This window comes from Pholcus phalangioides, unplaced genomic scaffold, assembly GCF_987345545.1.
Source record: "Pholcus phalangioides strain wild (caught in Gottingen) unplaced genomic scaffold, Ppha-v1.0 ptg000011l_1, whole genome shotgun sequence".
In the NCBI taxonomy this organism is placed as follows: domain Eukaryota; kingdom Metazoa; phylum Arthropoda; class Arachnida; order Araneae; family Pholcidae; genus Pholcus; species Pholcus phalangioides.
This window is the reverse complement of record NW_028301604.1, coordinates 1,301,287-1,329,180: the sequence shown is the minus strand read 5'-3', so window position 1 is coordinate 1,329,180 and position 27,894 is coordinate 1,301,287. Positions and strand designations below refer to the sequence as shown.

The window sequence follows — 27,894 nt, the reverse complement described above, 5'->3', positions numbered from 1 at the left end:
ATTCTAGAAATAAACGATTTTCATTTTGTCTTTTCCCCGAAAAGACAATTTTCTGAGCTCGAAAATAAACAGAAAAAAAAACAGGAGGGGAAAGAAATCCTTATCTTTCTTCGATCCTCCGCTCAAATCTCTTTCATTAAATAAGGGCTATAAACGGGCAAATAAATAAATGGCGTGCTGGGTTTGATCACGATTAAATGCATTGGAATCCTATTGGTAAGTCGCATCACGCACTCCACCTTGACTAGCCGTGAATGGCATTGCCCCTTGTGGGAAAAGTGCAGGTATCGATTCACCGAATTCATTGCTACTTTCAATGTCTTCAAAGTGCCACATCATTGTTGCCCGTCGACTCGTAGAAGTGCTTGTCAGCAACTGGCACGGATTTTCTGGTGATTACTGGCTGACACGAGGCTTCTTTGCACGCCTTAACACACAACTTTCTCCCCGTGTTGTTCCCTTTTTTCCCAAACGTCGCATAAGAAACTACCGCCGTTGTTCCAGTCGAATTCCGTCGAGTGGTCTTGTATAAGGGATTTGTTTTATGGAACAAGTGACAACTCTAGAGGATTCATATTAATCTACTTTTTTTATTGTATTTTTCCATAAAAAGAAATTTCCAATAAACTGGAATTTCTTTTTCTTGTTCATAACAAATTTTCGGCGATGTCGAACAGTTTGCCTTAACATTCTAATTTAATAAACACTCCCACGTTCAATCGAATCTGCATTCTTTCTGTTTCCGCAAAGACTCACTCGTATTTATTTTAACTATACCGTATAGATATTGAACTGTTTTATCTATATAAAGACGAATATGGTGACTCTAGGAGTTTTTCCTGACACGAAAACATGATCATTAAATTGCACAATACTGTGGGAATATACTGTACGCCTTGGTAAATTAGTGAATGTGGGAATTGGGATAACCTTTAGGAAATGACTGCCTTTGAATTAAAGGCAGAAATTCTAACGTTTTGTTTTCTCAAGTTGTCATTCGGATGTCATTACTCTGCCATTTACTTTAGCGTTCCAGACAAACCTCCATTCTTTTGAATCTTTTTAAGCAGGAAGAGAGGGGTGTGGGAAACAAGCTAATGTTACAATTTGGCATGTTCTGACTGTGGAGTGGACGTTTCGTACTTCCCTGCACAATTTGGCAACGATATTGGTTGGGCAGGCATGGTCGTGCAAAAACGCACAACTCATCATTTCAACGTTTATTCTTCATGGCGCAATGCAGACTTCGTGATATCTTATAGTATAGGCTGTTGGCAATGACTCCGTCAACAAGGATCTTGGTCGGCAAAAGTCCTTGGTTGTATCCACTGCTGACTTAGTTTGTTGGTTTTGTTTGTTAGATTTGCCAAGCTGAAGTCATGATAGTGAAGTAGGAACTAAGACTATATTAGCACTGATTCTTATCAAGGACCCATTCTCCAAACGGGTATTCGTTTTGGACTGCCTGTCTCTGCACATCCTTTAAAGACCAACATCAGTTTAAAAATAAGTACTGTTTTGTAGAACATGCTGAGACGCGTCACTGAAGTCATCATGCAGTCTCAAATCTAAGCAGAAAGTAATCATTTAGCGGACATTCTCCTCAAGGTGCACTCATGACTTTAGTGTTCATATTATACAATGTATCTGTTACGGTGAACGTGATAAATTCGGTTATTATGCATAATAACCTATAAAACCCAAATATTATGCATAATAACCGATTTATCATATTTACCGTATCATATCAATCCCCAGACGAGTTTATATTTATTACATGATAATATAAAATTATCACAAGTAATTAATCGTCTTTTCGTTTTGCTTTGAAGTCGGTAATTAATTACCCGTTATGCGTTATTTCTCCATTAGTTAGATCGCCTCCTCCTAACCAGATCATGGTCTGCCGCTCTGTTTCAATGGAGCGATATAAGCAGGTAGAATCGAAAAGCCATTGTGGTGGGGTGGATAGTGACGGACTCGCATCGCAAGAATTCGGGCTCGAACTCCACGGCCGCCACAGTGGTGGTCGGCTGAAGTTAGTTTTTTGTGGTTCCTAACTTCGAGGAGCAAATTCGCCGATCTCCCCATTAAAACGTCTCGTCACAACAGGCTCAAAGTGGCACAAATATTCGATCATTACACTTCATTCACAATTTGAAATATAGATGGCACCACTAAAAACTCACACACAGCACTATACATCAGGCATCTTCAACCCGTTGCTCGCGAGCACCACGGTGCTCTCCGAAGTGCCCAGAGTGCTCGATGCTCGTGTCCGATTTCGTGCTCGCGAGCACGATCAACGTTCCAAGTAAACACCGTGTACAAATTTCATGGAAGGATTGAGATCATCCTGATTTTACGCATTATTGGTATGTCAAACTTTCCGTAAGGGTGCTCTTCTTTTGATGATGAATACAAGCAGTGCTCGCGACTAGAAGAAGGTTCAAGACCTCCTATATATATATACTATATATATATACTATATATATATACTATATATATATACTATATATATATATGATTGCCTATATATACTTACTCAGACTGTTTAGTTACAATCACACACTCACACACTCACACTTCCTGCACAATTGTGATACACGGACATAGTAACGGTAGTAAATTGCCCATGGTGATAGACCGGAGTTTTGCTCGTTTTGAAAGAAAGAAAGGTGGTTGAAGACCTGTGTGGTCTATGCTGGAAATTGTGTGCGTATGTGTTGCGAACCTAACATGAAGTTTGTTTCTCTGTAATGTTTTTTGAAAAACATCTGAATTCTATTCGAAGGGACCAAGCTGGGCATATGACGTCACTAACAACAGATGGCAACAACTATGACGTCAAAACGGAAAATAAAAATACTGAAGTGAAGGAAACAACTAATCACCACAGACGCTCCCTCACTCAGACACGTTCTTCGTGGGGACACGATAACGGCACCCACGAGTGCCGAAACATATGTTGATGTTTTCTAAATGGTTGTCCTTCTCACGTTGTCAGTATTTTTTGTCGTCTATGAGTAAAGTGTAATGATTGAATAATTGTACCATTGCAGGCTTGTTGCTCTCTGCGAGTCTTTTTTTTAACGGGAATATCGGCTCGCATTCGCGCTTCGAAGTTGGAAACCACAGAAAACCAACTTCAGGCTTAATTAGACCTCTTCTTCCTTACGATTATAGCCCACCGCTCTATTTCAATGCAGGTGGGCGAAGAAAATCTGGGGACCATGCTGGAAGAGCTTAATTAGACCTGGTAAATCGGTAAAACGTTAATACAGTCGACGCCGCTTATTAAAGTCACTGATAATGTTATCATTTGGGTAGTGTTATCACTTTTACAAAGAATGTAACGGACCACTATCATAACATGGGCATCGCGGAACGGTGACCCGACAAAGGTTTTACGAAGAGATTCTTTATTAAACTGCTCTGGGGAGCCGCAGTTAAGCGTTGATTACGGTAAGGTGTGCCACGTGTGAAAAAAGTTTGAGAACCCTGCGTTAGACAGATCAGTTCTAACGCCTTGCAACAGCTAAATAAAAAATAAAGAATGCAGAATTTTAGTTTAAAGGAGAAAAAAAAGGCCTGTTTTAGAGTACAATTTTAAAAAAAAAAAATTAAATGATTAAACATTTTGCAACCAATTATGAGGGAAAGAAAAACTGAGTTCTCTCGTTTTACCAACACCCGTTCACCATACGTTCTCTTCGACCAAACGGAATCTAGTCACCGAAATTGCAAACGGGACTTTTTCTGCATATAGTTGTCATTCGGTTATTGTTATCAGGTACGTCTAGTCTCGAGGTCATCACACTAAACCATTTTTACAAATGCAAATACCACGCCACAACAGGCAAATTGCCCAACGAGGTGGCTGACTTAAGAACATCATGGATCCCCGAGCCATTTTTTGGGAGGCCCTACCTACTACTGCTACACCACACATGCACCCCCCCCCCCGCGGAACCCCCAACGAATCGGTACATGCGGGAATGTGCGTGTACGTGTAGTGAAACCTGACGTGAAGTTTTTTGTTTCTCTGTAATGCTTGTTAGGTGTAGTGCTGCCATCTGCCACCAGTTTTTCTAACTATGAGTGAAGTGTTATGATTGAATGATTTATCGTTGTAGGACTGTTGCTCTCTGTGGCGAGACTTTTTAACGGGGAGATCGGCTCGCATTTGCGCCTTGAAATTGGGAACCACAGAAAACCAACTTCAGCCGACCACCACTGTGGGGTTCGAACCCGGATCCTCGCATCGCGAGTCCGTCACTATAACCACTCGACCACCACTGTGGGGTTCGAACCCAGATCCTCGCATCGCGAGTCCGTCACTATAACCACTCGACCACCACAGCGGCAAACTGACGTTGCATTACGTAACGCCTTATTTGAAATTTTCATTCGAATTTTTGTATGAAATGAACATTTTGGGAAATTGGAAGATCTTATGAGTGCTGTTTCTTTTTTTTTTAATTTTTTTGCAAAAAAATTTGATTTTGTATGACTTTCAAAATTGAAATTTTCGAAAATTTTATTTTTGATTTGCAATTTTTTTCCATAACCATGAACGGAAATAATTTTATTAAAAATAGAGAAAAATGGGGGGTTTTTTTCAAATTTTTTTGTCACATGGTGCATGATATTTCCCTGAATCATAATTACTACAATTATTTTGATTAAATTGAGCTAATTAACCTTCTATATACTATTACTTATGACGCTGTGGTGGTCGAGTGGTTATAGTGCCGGACTCGTGATGCGAGGATCCGGGATCGAACCCCACAGTGGTGGTCGGCTGAAGTTGGTTTTCTGTGGTTCCCAACTTCAAGGCGCAAATGCGAGCCGATCTCCCCGTTAAAAAGTCTCGCCACAGAGAGCAACAGTCCTACAACGGTAAATCATTCAACCATAACACTTCACTCATAGTTAGTAAAACTGGGGGCAGATGACAGCACTACACATAACAAGCATTACACAGAAACAAAACTTTACGTCAGGTTGCACTACACGTACACGCACATTCCCGCATGTACCGATTCGTTGGGGGGTTCCGCGGGGGGGGGTGCATGTGTGGTGTAGCAGTAGTAGGTAGGGGCTCGGGGATCCATGATGTTCTTAAGTCAGCCACCTCGTTGGGCAATTTGCCTGTTGTGGCGTTGTATTTGTATTTGTAATAAGTAAAAAGTAAATTAAGGGGGGTTGGCGCTCGATCTTGGCTTCCCATGTTTTCCTGTGCGAAAAATCTCCTTCCTTTAAGGAATACTTAAAATTTTTTTATTCACTTTAGGCACTCGAAAAAAATTTTTTTTCCTCAAATACTATAGATATTTTTACACAATTTAACATGAGCATTTACGAAATCATTAGTTAGTTATTTTTTCTCGAATTTTAACTTCAACAACATGGAACTTTTCCAAAAATCACCAGAATTTACCAACATTTTGTGCCATCTAATTTTTAAAAATAATTTTAATACAAAATCCTCGTATTCAAGAATGTAACACCATAGTGTTCAGAGACACAAGTTTCAAGGCATTTGAATGAGTGGTGTTCGAAAAAATGTTTCTTTTCTAAGAAAAGACTTAGTTTTGAGAAAACAGCATGTTAGTGGAAAACATTAGCATGTATAATGACTGCCAGTAGTTTATATTAAAATATTTAAAAATATTTCTCGTACAGGTAGAAAATAAACTTGAACACAGACACAGAAAATTTCATAGTACTTGAAAATTGAAAAATTCAAAAATGTGTTTTTTTGGAAAATTTGCGTGCTCCAACCCCCTTAATTGGAAATTTGTATTAATTACAAAGAGAAACATGCTAAATTAATTTCCAATTGCTTGAAATTTCCCAAATATGTATTTTTAAGTCAGTAGTTATCATATGTAAAAAACTTGTGCAATTTGGTCACAAATGGGTTAAGTGGCTTGGGCTGTATAAGTTGTATTCATCTACGATTATAAAATCATAGATGGGAATCGGAGCACGTGATGCTCAACGAAAGTGATCAAAGAGAGAGTAAAAAAAACCACGTGTGTCTGTGGTTGAAGATGATGAAAGAGAAAAGGTATTGAATGAAAAATATAAGAGAGGAAAGAGGCTATTGGATTGCGATACTTCATCGAAGCGAGTCAAAATGCGCGCCGGGCATTCGCTTTTCCTAAGTCGAATCGTATGGGTCTTGTGTCCCGAGATATGTTTGAAAGAAGATGTATTCATCGGCCTGGATAACTAAGTCGTCGCACTTTTCTGCACTTACGGGAACGCTGGAGGACACTGAAAGCTTTCCGTTCAAAATGTAAATATTACTTTTGATATTTTTCTTCCCACTCGTATTTCTATGTGTGGCTACCGACCGAAACTCCCTTTCCTACAAAACCAAGTGTCTTCTTCGTCTTCTCTTTATACGTGATGTTCTTTTTGATGCGAGATTTTCTTTCTTTCTGCCCACCGAACTTTTCAAACATAGACTTTTCTAGAAAGATGGATAAGTTGAACATTTGTAAAGTAATGGAGGTGACGTGAATTTGTGTCTGTGCAGCTAAAGTTTTGCTCAAGTTTTTGAGCAACTTCTTCTTGATACGTGATTTTCTTTCTCTTTTTTTTTTTCTTTTTGTACCTTATTTTCTCTGTTTCTTTGCTTCTGGATTTTTGCCGATAAAGGCTTTAGGCTAGTTTCGTGTCACTTGACGATACTTCAGTTGTGGTTAGTACGAATGACTTTCTTCACGACTTGTGTGATCGGAGTAATTTCCTTTGTATTTTAAATAAGGAAACCTTGAAATATAATTTTTTTAGGGGGGGGGGTCTCCTACCTTTTAACGCAGGTGCTCTAGTAGAAATATCATTAAAAATATTACTTGACTAATGATTTATTTCGAATTAAGGACACATATTTTTGATTGTATATGCTATCCTATGCTAATAAAATGTTTCACACATCTCTAACACTTGTTTTTTTTTGCAAATTTAAAAAAAAATGCGTTATTAACACCTTGCTCGCATAATAAAATAGCATGACACTAATGTATTTGAATAAAAATTGATTCAAAATAAACGAAACAGCTCAGTTTATAAAATGACGAAAATTATTTGATATCCATTCATAAATATTTGGGTTACAAAATTTTTAAAAACTTTTTTTTTAGTTTCAAAATTTTAAGTTTGATTTTAAATATTATTGAGTGAATGAAATCTCAGTCCATTTCATTATTTTATGAAATGAACAGTTTTCTTGATTTTAAATTATGTTTTATTTTTTGATGTTATGCTATTTTATCACATGCGCGCGTACTAATATAATGCGTTTGTTTTAAAAATTTGAAAGAAAAACTAAGTATTACAGATATTTAAATATTTTAGGCCTACTATGGCGTAGGATGGCATATACAATCATAAACCTGTATACCAAATTTGAAATAAACCAATGGTTAAATAATTTTTAACGGTATTTCTACTAAAGTATAATAGGCTTTCACCATGTGTGTTAAAAGCTAGGAGACACCTCATAGGCTTAAGACACCCGTAGTTTATGACTATTTATTGTTTCACACAAATCTGATTAGATAAATTTCTGAAGTTTATCAAACAGTACATGCTATCTAAACGTATCTTAGAAAACAAAAACATCCGTGACTATATGAATATTCTTCTCGTTCAACATCCAACATTATAATTATTTATAACTATTTAAAGCATTATTAATTTGATACTGTATTTTCAGTTATTTGGTACCTTTCTATTGACGTATTAATAAATATATTTAATTTATTCACACGCTTTAAGGTTTATACAATTACATAGAATTTAAACTTAAATAAATCGATGTTTTCCACAAATTAAGAAATCAAATGAATCGCTTAACCGCATAAATAATCATTTTAAGCAATGCATACCTTTTATTTAGACGAAAATAGAATTTGTTTTCATCTCACAAAACTCTTAAATATTGAACGGAATAAATTAAGGCCGTATTTATATTTAAATATTTCGCATTTGAATGCATTTTTATTTTGCTTTCTATTTAAGATCTCTCGATATTTTGGAATGTATATTTACGCGTGCCAACGATCGGAGTAAGGAAAATGAAGGCGAAATATCATATTTGAATATCGAAAAAGAATGTATTTTTATAAGATATGAAATAAATATAAATTATATATATAGATGAGATATATCACAAAAATCATCACATTACATCTTAACTTTTTAAACTAATGTATGTACGTAAAAGAGAAGTACATGCTAATCCCTTATCTCCATCACGAAAATTTTTCTGAAAGCATCTCTTTCCACTCAAGAGTAAATCTTGAAGGATATATTGAAAAATATTTTCTTTATTATTTTATTATTTTTACCAAAACATGGAAACATCGTTGCTCTTAGGCAATATCTAATCCCGATTACAGACTTACTTTCAACAGGTTTTTATGTCACCAAATCTCAAGAAAGAAAAAAAAATATGCGACAGGCAAAAAAAATAAGTGAATTTTTTCCATCTACGTAAAACTACTAAAACTTGGGGCAGATTTACCCTGGCGACATATGATATCCACGTACGTAGTATCTCTATCTCGATGGCGGTTACGATATTCATGACTACCTACGATGTCGAATCTAATGGATGGGAAATAGTCTTATATATCAGCTATTTTCGACAAACCGGACAGCCAACTTAATGCCCGCTCTGAGTGCTTTCAGGAATAGCATATTCGAAATATTTCCCAGCAAATAAAAGTCTTTTTTTCCGTATGTATACATACACGTACATATAGGATATGTTCTGCTGAAAACTAATTCGATATCGAAAAGCTTCGGCAACGAGTAAAAAGTATTCGCAGGGAAACCGCATAGCCATAGGCTGTTTCTTTATGGCTAACAACGTAAAAGATAAGAGTATTTTATATCCATTTTAAAACACACAAGTCTAAGAGTACCCAGCAAATATTTGAGCTGGCTTAGTTTTCGTTCGTCATTTTTTTTTTTTTAATAATATTATTTTTTATTCTTGTATCCATCTTTCCTGGTAGAAATTTTTTAATTCTTCTTTATTCTGACATCAAAGTCACCGAAGACAGCGGACTTGCTGCTGTACCATTATTAGCTATACGAAACCTTAGATTTTTCTTGGTATTGCTTAAAGTAAATATTTTTAAACATCTGTGTGTGGTTTAACTTAGAAGATTCGCCAGAAAATTAATTTCCTCGTCGACAAATAGCGGTTGACATCATCGACTGTTCTTTTCAATCGTATAAAAAAAAAAAGGTGATTTCTTCAAAGAAAAGCGCGGGGAAAAAAGACACGTTGAAAATGTTACAAAAGTAAATAAAATCAAAACAAAATTGGAATCCGTGTGACATTTCCACACTTTAAAACGCCCCACGTGAAGAGATTCGATTAGTTAAAATCAAATATTTTTATGGAAATTTTTAAAAAAGTAACGTTTATTGCTTTCAGTGACGTTTTTGTTTGAAGAAGGTGGGAATTTAAAAACGAGTAACATTCTTTTAATTAAAATGTAATTTCGATTACAACAACGATTCAGAAGGTATTTAAACGGTTTGATTCCATTCCACATTCAACTAAGTTTTAAGAAATTCACCGAAAAGGTATCTTCAGTTATGAGTGCCTCGACTTGCGATTCGTCCGAGTTATGAGCAAAAAACAATTGCTAAAAATGCTTCAATTTTTAAGAAAATATTCGACTTACAGCATGAAAAATATAAGTTCATCTGAAGTTAATGTCACAGGCTGTATTGTATGTCTCGAAAGCGAAACCAATTCATCCTGAATAGAATTCACTATATTGCACAATGCTGATTGTTTCCTATACGATTATTAATATTGTAAGGAGGTAGATTTAACTTACAGAGATTTTTAATTAATTTCGTTTGAAAAGACATCTTTATTTTAAATGCTAAATTTTGCTTTAATATACAAGTACTTTCTGGAACGAATTAAACTCGCAGTACGGGGTACCATTGTATATTTAAACAATATTCGATAATGCAATATTTTTAAAAAGTTAATTAAACCTCTTTGGTCCTTTGTATATTTGAATATACACAACAAAAATAGCTTAAAAAAACCCATTACACAAATTTCTTTTTTCAATTTTTTTGGTATTTTAGGAAGTAAATTTTTTAATGTCATTTCAGTACAAATACGGCTATATGAATATGCAACAATTTTTTCACCTAGAAAGTTGAGTCCTTGTCGGTGTCATTTTTTGAGAGCTCCAAAAAATTTAATGTGTTCAAAGATTTATAAAATCGCACAGAGTTCAGAGAAATCGAAAATAAAATTCAACGTAACAACTACTCAATTTTGCAGTGCAAGATTTTATATGAATAGATAACATTAAAATAAAGGCAAACTGTATATTTTACACTTAATTAACCTTTGTAACTAATTAAAAATTCCACTTTAATTAATTAAATTTCTGTGTTGATGTTTTGCTTCAATTAAAAATATGCTAACAGCATTAGATCTCATCCGCTTTTGTGGAAAAAAACGTTTTTTTCCAAAGCGAACCCCATAGAGGATTAAGGAAGTATACGATACCATCATAAAATATTCATGCGAAATATAAAATATTACTTAAAAAAATTTAACAGAAATATTTTGGAAGATATCCATCAAAATTTTATTTTTTTATATCCATTTCGTATTCCATCATATTTACTATTAGATTTAAAATATTCGACTAAATGTAAATCAAAAATACTGTCTCATCATATTTCTATTTTTTCTATACCATATAACGTTGAGTGTAGGCTCATATAATGTTAGATATCTTCGGTCGAAAATACAGATGACAAAGCGAGTTTCTTGAAATTTATTTCATATTACACATCCATCTTGCTTCATGTGCATGCACTGCAATCTATATACTAAGACGCATGCGCTGGAAGCACGCTGCATTAGTCGGTATCTGAGCTGTGTTGAATCATAGTTGACAGAATTCCATTCCTCAACAATTTTGGTGTTCGATGGGAAGAGATATATACGTACATTCGATTCGCTTCTTATTTTTTCTCTATAAGAACATTTCCATATCGCACAAAACCCGAACAAAACAGAGTTACCTCGAGCGCGAATACAAAAATGTTATCTTGAATCTTTAATTATAGCACGAAGGCCTTTTTTTTTCATTTCCATTCATCGTTTCATACATATACACATATGTATATATAAGCCGTATCGGTACTTTTGTCAAAAGAAGTTTTTTTAAAAAAAATGGAAACGCTTCCGCCTGTTATCTAGTTTAATGTGGGTAAAAGACCAACTTTTTTTTTTTTAATTCTTCGCTTTTTATTATTATTATTGTTATTATCAGGCTTCCCTTTAAAGAACTTTGAAAGCGGTTCTTAAATATTTGCCACCTCGAAGTTATTGAATAGGAAGTTATAGTTTTGCAGACTTCAAAGACTATAAGATTGTTCGTTGCTGAATGGCTTTTTAAAAAGCCAGTGCCACGAACCACCTTTAGGACATCCAGTTGTGATATTGACGCTCCTCTTTCTCCACCGACGTGATTTTTCTTTGGAATTCGTTTTGATTTAATGAAATTTATTATTATTTCTTTCTAATTTTTTACTTTTTTTGCTTTCTCTCTCAGTCTCGAAAACCTTCAAGATCCGTGAAAGAGTGCGTTCTCTTAAATAAGTCATTATAACTTAAGAGAAATACTCTTGTTTGTTATTCGATATACACATCGTCGATTGTCTCAATACAACTATAATTAACGTTATAAGCTGAAACCATTGAGCTTATAATTTTCTATAAATTATATAAATATACAGGGTGTTCTGTTAATGACCGACAAACTCAGAGGGTTGTTAGTAGACATCAAGAGGAACAAAAATTGTAATGGAACATGGCGTCGCAAACCACGTTGAGAGTGTGAAAATCACGAAAAACGGATGCAGGTTTCGAAGTCACGCTGGAACGACAAAAAATACAATAATAACTAAAAAATTTTTTTGATTAATTGTTACAAGAACTGTTGGAAGTGGCATCCGCTGACGTCATTGTACAGTCTACAAAGACGTAAAAACTATTCCCGGACGCGGTCGGAGATACCAGGTATGCTTTTGATGTCTGCCGCAGTGACCACAATCCGAGGTATGAGATCCTCCGGTGTGTCCACAGGCATCGCATAAATGGTGGTAATGTCAGATATGGTGAGTGAACCCACGAACGCATTCACCGATGAACTGACATCCACCTTTCGTCTCCTCTGGACTCAGAACCTGCATGCGTTTTTCGTGATTTTCACCCTCTCAACGTGGTTTGTGACACCATGTTCCATTGCAAGTTTTGTTCCTCTCGATGCTTACTATCAACCCTCCGAGTTTGTCGATCCATTAACAGAACACCCTGTATATATACTTGTATATATAAGCTAATATATATATATATATATATATATATATATATATATATATATATATATATATATATATATATATATATATTCTATCGTTACATTAGTTACGATAGAATAATTACGATATTATCGTTCTTAGTTACAAATTTTAGTTGCACGAAAGAGGGAAACATCTAAAATTTCTTTTGCAGGTTAACCCTTTAAGCGGCAATTAGAAATCATTAAACCCCTTTTCAAAATGCCATATCTTTTTTAGTTAAGCAGCTTTAGTTCCGATTTTCAGCAGGTGCAAACTAAGGGGGTTGTAGGAAAAAGTTTACTATTGGAAATCAATTTTGCAAAATATCTGGGCTTGCCAATGCTAAAATAAGGGGGTGTTATGGAGACGAGATATCTCGTCATTGCCACTTAAAGGGTTGGTAAAAGTCAATGTGAACACCATCAGTAGTTCTACAGATGTTCAAACAGTATTCGATCTCCTGTCAAGTGTTTAGTAGCATTTGAGATGTTATTAAATCAACTACTACCCAGATAGCGTATTGATACGGATGTAGGAAGCTCCACATTCCTCTCAATTTGTACACGGCATTTAACACGCGTCACTGATATAAATTAAGCTAACCAGAGCAAGCACTAAACCTTACGATGTGGTATTTACATGCTGACTGACAGTCAGCGCGCGACTGCTGTGACAAGCGTCTCACAGCAGCTGTCAATAGTGCACATGCTCTTACTTGGAGCTATCTCCTATCGACGGCACAGCGCTTTCACAACGAAGCATGTGTGTGGTTCTTTCTCAGTACAAACCTTTACTTTTGATAACTTTATTCAGGACAACCTGTATAACGAAAATGATTCACACTCAAAATCAGGTACCAGGCCGGCCATCCATTTCGTACCAAAAAAAAAGTAAAAGCATAAGTCACAAATAGAAGTTGGTGGCGCTTACGTATTAGTCCACTGATAAGAGTAAGTCTTTACAACCCTTTAACGGGCAAGGCCATACATATCCGGTCAAGAAAACCCTTTTTATTTTATCACTGACAAGCCCAGACAACTGGTAAATCTGATTTCTTTAGCACATATTCTCATCCCTTCTACCAGCTGAAAATTAGAGGAAAGCCTACTGCATCACAAAAGATATGGCAATTTAAAGAGGGAGGGGAGTTAAGTGCTTTCTGCTGATCCCATCAAAGGGTTAAATTTGGGTACCAGGCCGTCCCTGTTGTACCATAAGCTGTGCAACAGACAGCTTCCAACAGTGTCGGTGATTAAGCCGACTCAATTTTTTTTTAATTATTAATGTCTGAGAAGTGTTTGGAACATAAAAGTTTCCTTACTCGAGTTCTATGATTCGGTATTTTTGAGAAATTGTAATGGATCACTGTGTACGTAATGGATAATGATCACATGAGAGTTGCGTGGCATAAGTTGTGATGATCGCGTGCTCCTCTAGAAGTTTTTGCTAAAAATTAGTAGCAGTAACTAAAAGAATGGTAGAGATACATTAATACGAAATGTGAAGTAAAAAGTAAAAAAGATTCTCAGTACTCGCGTAATCTGCTAAAGATAGTGAGAACAGAAAATGAAATTTTTGCGTAACCCCGTGATATAATTGGGATAGCGTATGCTTATAAAATATGAGAAAATATTTTTACAGGTTTAACTCGTAAAAAAAAACACGTTTAAAAACGTGATGTTATAAGCTTATGGCGCTGACACCGATGCAGCGCCATAAGTTGCATCTAAACCTTTAATTTTTGTTTTAAAAACACAATTTCCAAGAAATTGAAAGAATATTGTTGTATATCCTTCAAATATCAACTGATAAAATTGCATTTCAGCTGTTCAGAAGAGATTCTGAACAATTAGCAAGCATTTCTTGACAAATATTTGTATAATGCATGAAAACGGTTCCTTCAAAAATGTTAAATTTCATAATGGAAAAATTCAAAACGTTTACGTTGAACAATTTTTTTTAACTCTGCCACTTAAGCCAAGAAATAAAATTGCGTATAATTTGAGTTTCACACAATAACAGTATAAAATAAACCTACTCGTGGGTTTATTTCTTTATGTTGACAGAATTCCAACTACAGAATGTTTTTATTAACTGGAATCATTAAAACAATCGTAACAATAACATACATCACTTTAGTAACTCGAAATGTTTCACGGGATATATTTTATTGGAAGTTGCGACACGTAATTTATTCAAAAAAACTGTGAAAACATTTTTAAAAATGTAAGTCACGCTAGACAATGTATGACGCGTTATATTTAAAACTAAAAAAATAATAATAATAATAATAATCGCTTATACATACAAATTTAAAGGGGTTGGTTAGATCTGCGTGATTTAAATCATTTATCGCAGTGTTTTCATAGGTAAAGATTCCTTTGGTTCGGTATTAGAGTTGCGATCGGTAATAAGCGGCGATAGTAATTCGAAATGACCAGATAAACGCTTTGAAGCGACGGAAAGCTTTTATTTCATGATTTCTCTTAGACAGGGCAAAACTCGGGTGTTTGGAGTCACGAAGGCACACACTTTGCGTGTTTGAGATTAAACTTTTATTTGTTCTTCCCTCAAGGAACAGCGACGAGCCACAGAAATAAGAATTTTTTCCTCTTTTACCTCCAGATACTTTGTAAAGACTAGAATTAATTTCGCGGTCGCAAACTTCAAGCTCCTGCCTGTCGCGTGCAAACGGCAATTGCAAACAATTTCCACTTGACTTTCATTAAAAGTTTGCTTTTTTTTTCTTTCCTTTTAGTGTTTTTAATTTTTATTTTAACATCTCTCATTCCTTTGGGAACTGTTAATTCCTTTTAAAACGTAAAGTTTTTGAACTTGCTATAATCGATATGCACGCAATGCTACATGATGGGCGCGGCTGCGACGTTACTCTCGTATTTTTATTTTTGACGAAATGCAAATTCCTGATACATGGAGAAAATACAGGGTGCTCGAAATAAAGGTATCAAAAAGTATTGACTTATACTGAGAGAAAGACGCATGCTCAGTTGAGGAGCTCGTTATCAAAGGGGAACATTTCCACTTTTGCTAAATTTCCAGTAAAAGGATTTTTTTTTTTCTCTGTAGGCATGTATCAATAATTTGTATTATCCATTTTACTGTGTGGTTTTATATTCATGATAATTTTGGGGGGAAAAGTTGAAAATTATGAAAAATTTGCAAATTTATGCCACAAAAAGAGGTTTATATTTTTTTGTTCATTAATGGTTTCTCATAAAACAAAGAGCATGCTACAAATCAGATATATGCTTACAGAGCAAAATAAATAAAAAATTGCGTTTAAGTGAAATTTGAAACGCAGAAGACGAAAAATCGCTTAAAACTGACCGTTTTCCAGTTTGGCGTCTAAATAAGGTGCCAAGGTTGTTGAAACACAAATTTTTTAAACTGAGAGACCTTAAATTGGTATTATACTGATACTGAAATGTCATTAAAGCATTTTAGCAAGAAATATACAGCAATTAGAAATTTTGATTTGAACGTCCCTTGTCCACGTAAGTCTGAAAAATTGGAAAATTCTACGCCATCCGTTGATTTTAGAAGGTTTCGCCTAGCCAAGTAAGGTTCTCCAATGAATAATATAAAATAACACAATCACTCTACAGTGGAACCTCCCATAACGGATACTCCCGTTAGCGGAAAGCTCCACCAACGAACGCTTTTTTTTTTTAATTACGTCGACGGGGCTCAATGAAAGAATGAAGCACTTGTGAAAAATTCCTTAACTCCAATAGAACAAACGCTTTGTTACGTTCCCTTATATGGAAATGTTCCGTTTTGCAAATAAGCTCCTCAGTAATAAAAGTTTTATGCTTTTAATTGAGGATTGCTTCAAGATTTTTATTGAAGTTTTTACTGAAGTCACGAATGGGCACTGTCGGCAATTACTTCGAGACGCTTATTACAGCGTTTGTACGATGGCTGTCAATCAGCAGGGTCACAACTCGAAACGAAAATTTACTATGACGCCTTTAATCAATATCCATTTCGGCAACCTCACTCCTTCTCTCCGTAGTTTTTAACGGAAGAAAAGTAAACCAAGCGATATTCTTGGTCCAGTGGCCAAGGCACCAGATCCCATGCCCTCCTTTAGTTGTGGCCCTGTGTAAATGCCAAACCTTCGTGAGGTTCAATGCATGCTTTGGCTACCTGAATTTAATTCCGTGACGCGTGTATGAACCAGTGTGTTAGTTATACGGGAAAATATTTTTCAAGAGTAATTTCACTCGTCTATAATTTTAAGTGGTAGTTTTGTGAAGAGAGGAGTATTTCTTTTTATGAAAAACAGAGAAAAATAACTATTAAAAAGTAATCACCTAAAATTTTTAAGAATATTTTCCCTCCTGAACGAAATATGGAGGGGTAAAATTGAATTTTGATGCGTGAATCACGCATCTAGATGTGTATTGGCGAACACTGGCACGAACTGGGAGGGGAATGCGGAGCCTCCCACATACGTATGAATAGTGTATCGCTGCAGCAGTGTTGATTCCTCAACAACTCAAATGCTTCTAAATGCTTCGTAAGACATCAAATATCGTTTGGGAATCTGCAGTGCCACTGCCGGTGGTCACATTGACCTTTGTTAAGGGGGTTACATAATCCTTAAAGCAACAAAAAAAAAATCGATTTTTGTTTTATAAGCCTATCGAAAACTTTGGCTGTCACTGGATTACTTACTGAAAACCGCATGCAAAAATTCCACCTGGAACGCGAATTATGTTTAAAAATAAAAATTTAAACAAAGATTGTTCTGTGGTGAAGGTTTTTATGTTTTTTGCGATTTCTCAAAACCACAATTTTCAAACACGTGTGCATGATAATTCAAAAAATAATTACCCCTCCCTCCCAGATTTAAAAAAAATGGCTGTTTTATTTGCATTGATACAAAGATTAAAATGAACTGAAAGATTTTAGTCCCATACCTAGATACTGTATTTGATTTTAAAAAAAGCAAATTCTCTTTTTTTGAGTTTCTAAAAATTTAAACTTTAAAATAAATTTTAAATAAGAATGAGCCAATGAAAAATTTCAGCCTTTTAGTTCATTTTATGAAATGAACCGTTTACTTTATTTTAGTTTCAATATTGTGTGGTTACATTGATGTCATGTTATTTTATCATACGCGCCAGCTGTTTGTAATGTATTTTTTTGAAAATTTTCAAAAAATAAAGTATTTAAGATGCGTAAAATTTGTTACTAGCACAAGATAGCATATATAATCAAAAATATGTGAAAAACTTCTAATAAGTAATATGTTTAATGATATTTTATATATATAACTACAGCATAGTTTTTCCCCTGTAAAAGGCATGTGACCCTTAACCTACAAATAAACTTGAGGAGTTGACCTCTTCAACGTAATTAAAAATTATAACTAATCATGGTTGATTCTCGTACTATAAGTCATATTCTTTTGGATACCTTTAGTCAGAAACCCTGTTTATGCATTGAGATTTTGTGTACCGTATAGACGTTGTGTAGCATGATTTATCGGCCATAGTGTAATATCCCATAAATTTCAAATAAGTCGAGTTTGATAATGTTTAGAAGCTACTTTTTTTGACGCACAAAGAATAATTCCGATGTCATAAAATGAATACAGGACACTTCAGTGACATAAGAAACAAAAATTACGTATATAATGATGTATTTCATCCACCAATTGGAAATGAAGAAAAGCCGATATACTAAAAGTGCACACACATGTATCAGTCAACGAATTCAACTGAAACGAATAAAATTTCATTTATTCTAGAGAGTGATTTTTAACCTATCGGTCACTGGGGCTTTTGAGATTGGCCGTAGCAATCCACTTGTTACGCCACTAATTTCACTTCAAAAACAAAACACTTTATTAACGGGAATAGCCAGAGAAAAGCTGCTCTCAGTGCGGCTGAGTGAAAAAAACAATCCCTTTTTTTCTCAGTTGACTTTTGTAAAAGATAGACGACAATCAAACAGGAACTTGCAAATTTAATATAATCGAAAAGAAAGGTGTGATTGACAAAGAGAATCTGGACTCGAAACCCACAATCACCGACGAAATAGCGATTGAGGTAGGAAGGCTTCCCACCATTGCTCAACAACGTACACCTGCCCAATGCAGTACAAGCAAACCTGCGAGAAAATTGAAAAATAAATAGATTCCACGCATATATGTATTATTATTATTAGCAGCGTAGTAGCATGCTCAATCATCCAGGGATGATCACAGCTTTTTTTCTTTTGGGATGAAATTCTTTAAATGACGTATAGATGGCGTACGCGCATACGCGCCGTATATATATATATATATATATATATATATATATAAACAGAGCATAAAATAGCATAAAAAAAACAGCAAATATAACAGGGCATAATAAGTAGTTAATGAAAAACAGAGCATAATATAAAAGAGCATAATATAAAAGAGCATATATAAAACGCGCATATATATATATATATATATATATATATATATATATATATATATATATATATATATATATATATATATATATATGAGCGTAAGCGCGTACGCCATCTATACGTCATTTAAAGAATTTCATCTCCAAAGCAAAAAAGCTGTGATCATCTCTGGATGATTCAGCATGCTACTACGCCGATCATTCTTGCGTAATGGGAGCACGCTGAGGGTTGATATATAAGAAATATTATAACAATTATTTTATTTTTTTTTCATTTGAAGAAAAACCCATGGATCTGTCTTATATCGTTTGTTGATTTTGATTCACGGCTACAAAAAGGTTATTAACCCTGTGTGTTGTAGAAATATTGCGAGGTATCTTTTCATAAAAACAAAATCGTCAGAGATAATAAGAAACGAACAAAATAAAACATCATTAAAATGCAATATGTCGCATCACCGACATTCTCTGTCCCAAAAGAATAAAACCCTCACGAAACATTAGTCTTTCTACTTTACGTATGTCACATCTCAAACACTTGTGGCTACTATGTATTCGAACGTCCAAAATAGAGAAGACGATGTCTTTTTCCGTGGGCGAATCGAATGTTTTTTTTTTTTTTTATTCCTACACCCATTCCTCCAATGAACACACATCCATTATGCAACAACCAAAGCAGTCAAACACTTGAGTGGTGTTGAGAGAGCCCATTTGGACCAGTGGTAAACTTACCCGTTCTCAAGCACAAAGACTCCATGGAGACTCCGTGGCTAGACGAGAGAGTTGGCGCCTACATTCTCAGTTTCACTCACCTCGTATCTTGAGCATCCTGATAAAGCAGATAACCCAGTCAGCAGAATACGTCCGGATTACGCCGAAGTATAAAACCAACGACACCGGCGATAATCCGACGGGCATAAAACCGTTCTGATGGCTTGTTGTTCGATCGGCCCGTTCTCCTATTTTCATTTATTTATTCCAAATGTCCATCCGATTGCAGCAGTGATATTCATCTCGCGTTTGTCTCTGGTCCTCTTTTCATTCTGTCCTTTTTTTCTTCTGTAGAACCCTTTTTTTTTTTACTGTTTGATTGACTTTGGATGGGAAAGAAAGCCGCGAGACAAACAGCACTTGAGGTTCGGGTGTTTTACCCCTCTTTTTTTTTATTGTTGTTTTCTCATAAATCTGTTATCTGTTTTACTAGAGCAGCGTTTCTCAACCTATGGTCCGCCGCCCTTACCAAACGCGGAGCCCGGTGCAAAAATTATATCGAGGCCAGGTACATCTCAAAAATTTCGGGGCCCCCAAAAATATTTCAGGCCCCGTTTTTTGGTTTAATTTCCAATTTCAAATTTATTTTACAATTCGTGTAAAATACATATTATACAGGGTGTCGTGTAAGTGCAAACGCGGTTTTTATCTCATCAACCGTCCGTCGTAGAGGTATGATTCCAATTAAAAAAAATGCTCCAAAGGCGTTCAAAAATTGCCCTGCACCAGTTTTTAGAGTAAAATACAGTATGTCACAAAATAAAAAAAATCTAAATTTTGATGGGGTCCCCTTGTCCACTAACTTTCAATCAGAAAGTTGTTGCCCTGTCTTTTCTTAGCCCATCAAAAAATTCACGTACTGTTAACTACAATATTCGCTGAGATATTTTAATTCAGAAATCTAAAAAGTTGGGAAATGACAGCGGACAACGCTCTTTTCTCTCATTTATGATGTTCTTTCCCAACTTTTCTCCTATTTTTGAATTCGAATATCTCTGTGAATATTGCAGTTAAAAACATAGTATCGCTCTTGTTGGACTCGGAAAAGACAGGGCAACAACTTTCTAATCGGAAGTTGGAGGACTGGCAGAGGCGCATTCATGGTTTTGTCGCCGTTGGGCTGCACGAATTTTGCCGCCCTTCTCCCATTCTAGTCTAATTTTTTTTACTATTCTTTGCTCGAATTCGACACCCTGTGCTTTAACCCCTTGACCTCCTCCCCTCCTTTCCTGCAACTACACCTGTAACTCTAATGTCACTCTTTTAGTGTCTCACATGCTTGCACACTGTTTCGGTCACTCACATAAAACTAATGAGAGAAAATTCCCGAAACTAATGAAAATTCTAGACTTTAAATAATTGAAAAAAATAATTCCAGAATTGATGAAAGAAATAATTCCAGAATTGTTGAAAGAAATAATTTCAGAATTGATGAAAGAAATAATTTCAGAATTGATAAAAATTCAGAATAAAGGGAAGAAATCCCAGAAGAGAGAGAGAGAGAGAGAGATAAAAATTCAGAACTAATGGAAGAAATAATCCCAGAATATTGATAAACATTTCAGAATTGATGGAAGTGATATATATATAATTCCAAAATGGATGAAAATACAGAATTAACAGTAGAACAAGTTCCAGAATTGATTAAAACTGAGAATTATTGCAAGGAATAATTTGAGAATTGGTGCAAGTTTCCCATAATTTACTATGAGTGTACCCCCCCCCTCCTAATGACCGGGGCCCGGTGCGACTGGTGCTGTCGCACACTCCTAAGGGCGGCTCTACGTGAAGGTGGTTCACGACGATGGCATAGGTGGTCCGCAAGCAGATTAGTTGGTTCTAACTGAATGAAAAATTATTCATTTGTTGTAATTGAAATTAGTTATATCCATCTGGATCGCAATAAAAATTCTGCCTTCATACTAAGGTTCACTTACCTCATTGAGAAAAATGCTGGAAATTGCGATCCTGGATACGGGATATTTAAAATACGCAATTTACGACAAATTTTCCAAATACTGTTCAAATTACTGAAAGGTGAGGGAATAGAGAGCTGCTACAAATCGCAAACCACCATTTGTTTCACTAAAATACATTCAAATGACTAGGTGGCCATATTTCATTGAGATAAATACATGAAACCGGGATCTTAAATACGGGAAAATACAAGACATCGCCATAAAAACGTTTCCATAAGTCAGCAAAAACATCAATGGTTGTTGAAATTGCTGAAAAACTACTAATGTAAGGCATGGAGCTATGAATATATGTATTATTCTTTCCTCTGAGAATGGAGGGCTACTGGAAATTGCAGTGAATTGAATTGAAATCGTTGAATCTGACTGATATGCGAGATGAACATATTTATATCCATGATTATCATAATACAATTTATAAGTTAGGAAAACTCATTATATTCATATGTGTGTGTGATTGTAGTAAATATTACCAATTCAATTAGGCAAAGCATCGTTTAAAAAAAAACGGGACAATTGAATAAAAAACTCGAAACCAAAAATAGGAATGTTTCGTAATACGGGACATAAGTAGTCCGTCAAATTGTTTCAGACATTTTACTGGACCTTAGGTCCGGAGAGATTGAGATACGATGTAGTAGGTTAAATATCGACGAACTTGGTTCCTTTCTTAACCATTAGACACTCAAGGTGCCGGCTATACTTTTAAGCTCGTTTAAAATTTATTTGACGCAAATTAAGTAATAATCTCAGCTAATCTGAAGATGTTTTTTCGCTTATACTTTCGAGAAATGGGGATCCTCTTAACGACCAAAGTATTTTTCATAAACAAAAGCAATTGTATCTTTCCTCATCCGTCGGACGCAGCTAAGTTGCCATGAGGCATCATGCACATTTTCTTTTCAACACAAATTAATGTGTTGTTCATTTCTATTCAAAATTTTGTTATCCTAGACCAGTTGTTCTCAAACTTTGGTCTTCTGTGGCTCTCTTGCCCTACTGGACGTGTATCCGTGGGTCCCCAGACTACTCAAACAAGGAACCGCTTCATGGTATTGAATAAGTACACGTTAATATAAACCGCTCACCGCGACGTCCGTTTCAAAGGTTAGTATTGCCGCTAATAGCTGCGCCGCATACTTTGAGAACCACTGTCCTAGCCCAAAAAATTTTTTGAAGACAACCTTGAAATTTTCAAAAATATGGAGTGAGTTTTCCGAGCTAGAAACACGCAAATGCCGTGAGTGTAAAAAGGTTAACATATTTGGCTGATTTTTGGTGTAAAAAATTATTTTGAATACATATTTGAATATATACAGGGTGTCCTGTAAGTGCTAGCACGTTCTTTATCTCATCAACCGTCCGTCGTAGCGGTATGATTGCAAGTTAAAAAATGCTCAACAGGCGTTTAAAAATTACTCTGTACCAGTTTTGAGAGTGAAAATACATAGTGCAACAAAATAAAAAATCTAAATTTTTATACGGTCCTCCTGTGCTCTAACTTCCAATTAGAAAGTTGTTGTCCTGTGCCTCCTGATGCCAACAAAAAAATCCATGTTTCTAAGTGAAATATTCACACATATTCCAATTCGAAAATCGGAGGAAATATTTGAAGAAAATAGCGTTACATGCGGGTGAAACGGTGTTTCCGCATTTAACGCTTCTTTTCACACTGTATTTTCACTCTGCTCGAAGCTGGTACAGGGTAATTTTTAAACGCCTGTTGAGGATTTTTTAAAATTGGAATCATACCTCTACAACGGACGGTTGATGAGATAAAGGCCGCGCTAGCACTTATAGGACACCCTCTATAAAGCAATATAATCATTTTAGTTGAAGAAAGAGCGAACATAACTGATTTTCATTTGAAATCTATTTATGACAGTTTGAATTTGAAAAAAAAAAAATTGGTTTAGTTGTTTCATCACAGCCGCAAGTTCAAACGTGAATACGTCTGTTATACCCAGTTACAGTACAATGAGACATACTTAAACTGGTAATTAAACTTTTGAAGTTGCCTTTGCTTGCATAGGATATTGGGTAATTTTTTCTCAACAAGATCTATGTTCATCTTATACATCCCAAGACAGCGTAAAGCCATTTTGTTTTGCTACGTTGTTACGAATAAGGGCAGCGGACTTGGTGACCGGGCAGAAAGAGATATTAACACTATACCAAGTATCGTCACAGGATTTAAAAGATGTATTTTCACGTCAAAAAAAGCACAATAATGTGGCTAATTCAAATGAGTTTACGAATTTTTGAAAATTCGAAAGAGTTATTGTTTTTAAATGAGAAAACATTTTGAGTTCTACTGTGACAATAATTTGTAACGATAAAAATAGAAATTCTATCATCCCAGTGTAGCTTTTATATTGTCAGAATAAACGAAAAAACAACAAAATACAGTGAATTTCAAATATTCTCCTCTCTCTCTTTTCTAAGCAAACATCTAATTTATAAAATTAAGCAACTCTCCCATCCATTAAATTAACGTCTTTAGTGGCTCAGATAATTGATACTGAGAGCTGACATTTGTCTTTCGGCATCGAGATAGATTTTGACACGCTGTCCCGCAAAGACTGAGAATCCGCAGACACGGCGTCGGTGTTGCGAGAGAGTACGACAACGGCTAATTCGGTGAAAAGGGTGAGAGAGAGAGGATATATACAAAATGTGACGGCGAAAACCCTCGGAAAGTGCAACGGGAAAACGTGCAACAAGACGCTACGCAATTTACCTTAATGAAAGAGATACATACGCTCTCCTTCGCTACTTTGCCCCGTCCACGTACCACGGGCAAGCTCCTCTTCAAACAATGCATTAGCAGCGAAAAGTTTTGACGAATCTACTAAGGCAACGGGCCAGAGTGTAAAGAGAGAAGTTGAGGGCGTTGTTGGCAATTATTGGATGAACAACGAACGGGGCCTTCAAAAATAAAATTTGCAAAATCTCTCGTCGCACAAAAGTTTCTGGTGTCAACGCAAATCCAGCTTTGAAGATGTGATTTCAAATCATAGCGTAGATTCACGTACATACTGAGATAATTTACATACGATGAATAAATATTCTACGAAACCTAAATCATTTTATAATTCTGAAAATTCCTGGTATAATGAACAACATTTATTCATTTTTATTTGACACTTTTAAAACTTAATTAATGTCATTTATAGTGTCAAACGTTTGCATGCTTGTTTATAAAAGTGCTTCCTTGTCGATAGGAGTTTTTTGCCAAGTTAATGTCAAGAACCAGCCATGTTTAGTCATAAATTGTGATTGCATTAGAGAAAGCAACTCTTCAATTTTATTTGCAGTGTAGTAATGTTAAATTTGAGCACTATTAAGGGTTCTGCAGATGCCCATCCAAACAGTATTCAATCTCCTGCCAAGTGTTCAGTAGAATTTGAGTTGTTGTTAAATCAACTGCTGCAAAGGTATTATTTTAAGGGAGGCTTCCCATCCCACTAAGCTCATGTACACAGCATTTAACACACGTCCAGGGCCGGATCTTGAATCCTGTCACTACGCGGCCGAAGAAGGTGCCAACTGAAGGGAGCTGATTTTTGAGGCCACCAATTGAAAGTGGACGATTTCTTTAGGGCACCAACAGGGGACGGGCGATATATTTTATCACCAAAATATTATTCGCTTACACTAGAAACATTTCCGGAACCGGCTTTACAAGCGTCACTGATATTATTTAATCTAAGCAAAGCCTGCCTGTTGTGGCGTTTACATTCTGACAGATAGTACGCGACTACTGTGTAAAGCGTTCCAGATCAACTGTCGATAGCGCACATGCATTAGCTTGGTAGAAAACTTTGGGTCTTGGCAGGAGATCGAATTGTGTGGACGGAGATCTGCAGATCCCTTAATGGTGCTTAAATTTAACTTTATTATCCTGCAAATAAAATTCAACAGTTGCTTTCTCTAATGCAACTAGAATTTATGACTAATCATGGTTGTTCTTACCATTAATTTTGGAAAATAATTTTTTAGCATGCTAAAAATGGGCCAAAAAACAGACTCTCAGTTTGACGCGCCAGTAAAGAGAAAATGGTTACTAGTGGGGGTGTGCCCTTTTTCAATCGGCGACTTCTGTAACACTTTCCAGATTTTTGAAATCACTTCATTTGCATCGAAACCCCCTGAGACGGATGAAGGCGATAGCTCTTAACACAATTATAATCTTTTAAAAGGAGGCTTCAGAGGTAATTTGCAGACCACTGCAGGGAGTATCTAAGGACTCCGAAGGAAATAAATTAATAAAAGGAAGGCATAAATTAGAATGAAATATATTGCAAAAGTGGTTCATGAAAACTGTATTACGGCACTTTAAGATCTTGTCTAAGTACTCGAGATCAGACATGGGTGCCGCAAAACCTTTCAAACTTTCCAAGGATTTCTGTTACGTAAAAAGTTTGGGAATCCTTGCCTCAGATTGACATCTTGTCAGCTCATCTCTGAATGCCAAATTTTTTTATAAAGTGACCCACCAGTATGAATTTCTTATTAAATGGCCTACAGTGAAACCTCTCTTAACGAACACCATTCTTTTACGGCTAATTTCCCTTTGTATAATAAAAGTATACATTTCAAACCCCTGATTAACGGACACCACTCTTATACGGACGTTTAATTTTTTTTTGTCCTTCCGGTGTCCGCAAAAGAGAGGTTCTACTGTACATTTAGCGCGGACACACTGTATAACTTTTGATGATAAAATATTCATAATGATCAAATACTACGTATTTTTCAATCGTCATTTACCATCGTTAATCTTTCAAGAAATCTTATTGTCACTCATCAATGAAGAGCAGCTGATTCTCTCTGTTCACCTAACCCATAGTCTCCCAAACTTTTTGTTCCATCGCCCCCTTCATCAGAAATTTTTTCCTCTCATGGCCCCCCCAACTCAAGTAAACCCATACGATCCTATGTTAAATCAGTAGGTTCTATCGCTCCCTTGGACCATTCTATCGCCCACCAGGGGGCGATATTGTCCACTTTGGGAAACACTGACCTAACCCCTCTTCATATTCTTTATAGAAGTATCTATGATTTCTCGGAATATGATTTTCATGCTATTTAATTACAGTAGTTTTCTAAGTAGGTAACTTGTGGAAGACAACTTTTTCGTGCTCACATTAAATCGAAAAAAAAAAGTTAAGAAAATTGGTCTTATACCCTCTGAGTGGATAAATCGTGAGCAAGTACAAAACCGTAGAAAGGAAATCGTGTGAAGTGAAGGTTCACGGCCATCTTCTTAATATGCATTAATTTGTTTTCTTCTCCATTTCGCACGGTGCACAAAGCCGTCATTAGACTGCGAGATACAATGAATCACTTTCGCTCTTTCGTCTAAACTATGCAAACGTGGTTCTGACGGTGGGTCTCGCTATTTCCTTAGCCGTAATCTCCATTAATCAGAAAGCATTCTTATAAGCAAAACTGGATGCGTGGAAAGCAATGGGAAAATACGCAGTAATTACAACTCTACCTCCTTCCAAAACTTGAGAAGCCCTTTCAAATCGCCAAGAATAACCCGAAAGTTCCAGAGGTTTAACAATTTTACTTTGGCGACGTGCTGTGGTTATGCAAATGAAAGTGGAGGAATCATCCCGACCCCCCTTTGCTTCGCAATCAAATCAAACTGAGTTACCAAAGATTTATTAATTGATTGCTATGGAAATCTTCATAAATTATAACGGTTTTTGGCACGACCGTTTCAAGAGTATGTGTTCACTTTTTCAATACTTTTTGTATCATCTTCCATGTGTTTTTTATGCTACGTTTCATCAAACTTTTTTATTACATAACTTTTGATCAAATTATTAAAAACATTCTTTTAAATTTCTTGATACTATACGGAGAGTTTCACTTAGAGTATCCGAAAGTAATGAAATTTCTATGGTCGATTCTAAAAGTTAAATAAAATATTGAAAAATATCAATAAAACAAAGATTGGGCAGTAACTTTATTTTCACTCCCATTGTAACTGAAATATAAAAATCAAAGTTTTTATATGGGGTGCCTTATCGAAGAAATGCCAATTAGTAAAATTTGCGCAGCGAAAGAAATTCTCAATGCAACATTTGAATGAAAATTCATTAACATATGATATATATAGCTTAAATTTCTGATTTTCACCCCGCATTTTTTCAACACGTTTTATTATGTAAAAAATAGCAAAAATCAAGAATTTCATCTATCGATATATCGACATATTTTCATTTATTGGGTAAATTTGTAATCCTCCTCAGTTCCCGCATCGCCTGTGGGAGACACTA

General features: G+C 35.6%; 1 protein-coding gene across 1 annotated transcript in view; it reads left to right on the top strand.

The window, feature by feature from the left end:
* The window catches only part of LOC149079924 (uncharacterized), a 170,004-nt gene that overhangs the window by 119,219 nt on the left and 22,891 nt on the right, over window positions 1-27,894 (top strand). The gene's annotated exons all lie outside the window — the stretch shown is intronic.